Consider the following 2559-nt stretch of genomic DNA (forward strand, 5'->3'; position numbering starts at 1 on the left):
TACAAGCCAGCATTTCTATTGAACTCCAGCTTTGCCCTGCAATGGCACCCATATCCCCAGCTGGGAACCTCAACTCAGTGCCATCTCTGACTCCTCACGCCAAGGTCAATTAACAATACAATGGGACTGTCCTGAGTTCCCTCCACTGTAAGTTATTTGGCGCAGCTCCATCTTTAGAACCACAAGGCTGGAAGACCTCTGAGGTGTCATCCCAAAACAGTCCCAGCCAACAGTCCCCGGGGTTCATCGAGCTCCAGAGAAGACCCATTCCCTGGAGAAGCCCACTCGGTCTGTAAACAATACTCATGATTAGAAAGGTCTTTGCGTTGAGCCAGAAATCTACCTTCTCATACTTTCTCCCTTTCTTCTTACTCCATCAGTGATAGGAACCACTCTTGAACTAGCTGCCAGGCATGGAGGATACAACAGAAAACAATACCAAGTCCCCTACCCTCATGAAATGTATATTTTAGTGAGAGAGATGGACCATGAAAGACAGATACATTATATAGCCTATCAGAAAATGAGAATTGCTGTTTGTGACCACAAAGACCACGCCTTTGTAGTGTAATTACACAGGACATCTCCTCTTCAATCCCAATATCCCCGCTCTATTTTCCAGCCTATAGGCCATGAGCACTGGACACCCCCGGGAGGACCTGGGTGCTCTTTGATTAGCCGTGGGTCTGTTCCCTCAATAAATGTAGTTACTACAGAAGCCAGCCTGGCCTGCAGAACCCTTCTTCCTAACATCCACTGGAACCGTTACGATATCTCAAAACATTTCCCCCAGTAAACACTTTACAAAGTGTTAATGAGGTGAACCTTCTCATGACTGCAGAGTCTTCATTCTCTTTTCATTGAGCCCACTACTAATGTTATAAGGATACATGCACATTTAGTGGTGAGTCCTGGTGGCCTTTATAAAAAGAGGAGCGGGTTGTTTTCCTCATGGGTCTCACAGTAACTTTGTTTATTTCTTTTGGGCATTTGATTCCTTTATAGGACCCGCCCACCATGTCCTGACCAAATCCCTAGGTGCACCAGTCTGTTCCCATCTTCACTCCAAGGATCTGTGCACTCTATGCCAACATCATAAATAGAACAAACACTAAAATTCAAAAATTCTACGGAGCCCAGAGCACAAAGTGGAAAGGTGAAGAATTCCAGTTGTAATGATGCACCACTCAAAAAGATAATTGTAACAGTACTCAGGTTTAAAGCTTTGGGAATGGCACTGGATGGCACCATCATAGCGTAGGAAATGCTGTATGACATGATGTTAAGTTGGAAGTTTTGAATGAGACACTGAGGTGAAATTTCAGTGGAGTTGCCAGAATACCAAAGTTTCAAATGGATCAGCTAAGAACTGGGCAGGTGGCACACACCTCAGAGATGGAGGGAGGATTTTTGGGAAGAGGATTTCTGTGACAGGAGATGTGCTCTGAGTTCAGGGGGGAGGAGCACAGGGACAAGGCTCACACCACTGCAATGAGTGGGGCCTCAAAAGCGTGTCCTGGGGAGCTCAATAGGGGGCCCCTGGGCTTGGCGGGGCATCACTAGCTGGGATAGACACCCAGCCTCAGGAATCGCCAATCAAGGAGATGGCAAAAGTGAATTGTGCCAACAGAGGGCATTGTAAGCATCAGCCATGCCAAGAAGGCCGGAAGCCATCACACAGCAGTAAGAGCCCAGTTAGAGCGCAGGCCAGTGCAGAGGAGAAGGGAAGTAGACCATGAGCTGGACACGGTGCTGAGGATCTGAGGACAGAGTGAGATATCTGTTACTTTCTTTTTTCTTTTACAAATTGAATTCAAACTGCCCATACTTTAGGGTACCAATGTGAGGGCTTTATTCTTGGCTCTCGAAGTTTCTGTTAGTGTTTGTCTTATCTCATTTTTTGTTTCTTTGTCAGTAATGTTGCCTCTTGATTCCTGGTATCTTTCCCAAACATTGGCAGATACAGTTCGCTTAGATCACTTCACTGTAAACTCTATTCTTTTGAAAAAAAAATAGTGGATCTGAAATTGGACGGCTGATAGATGCAAGTTTGTCTTGAAACTTCACTGGTCAAGCAGTAGCAGAGGGCCTGGTGCTGTAGAAAGACCCAAGGCCAGCATGGTCACAGACAGTCATGGGTCCCTGGCCTCTTTACCTCTGTCCTGACGACAGGACTCCACCAGGCCGTTCCAGCCTTCTCCCCGTTCCCAGGGGGAGCTAAGTAATGAAGCTGCGAGTGTAGAAGACACGGCATGCGGAGAGCCAGCTCCCTGAGATGTTTTCTTATGACTGAACAAAAAACACCTTTGTCTCAAACTTCATTCTCCCTAAGAAAAGCAGCTTAATGTGGTGCATTCAGGGGGAGTCGACGTGAGTTCACATTGGTATAAATAATACATTGGCTTCATCTCACTTGTGTTTCTATAGGGTGTCCCAAAATTCATGCAAGAAGTAATTTTGATAGAAAACACAGATTTATTACTAAAAATTGTAAATTTTTTATTGATTCATAAAGTATACAGTATAGGGTTATGTATGGAATAGAATATAGGATAAACA

The 2559-nt window shown here is 45.2% G+C and overlaps 1 long non-coding RNA gene across 1 annotated transcript in view; it reads right to left on the minus strand.

Annotated features, from left to right (window-relative positions):
* Nucleotides 1-2559, minus strand: part of LOC107181595 — a 21908-nt gene that overhangs the window by 2391 nt on the left and 16958 nt on the right. The window lies entirely within an intron of this gene.

This window comes from Myotis davidii, unplaced genomic scaffold (genome assembly GCF_000327345.1).
Source record: "Myotis davidii unplaced genomic scaffold, ASM32734v1 scaffold112, whole genome shotgun sequence".
Taxonomy (NCBI): domain Eukaryota; kingdom Metazoa; phylum Chordata; class Mammalia; order Chiroptera; family Vespertilionidae; genus Myotis; species Myotis davidii.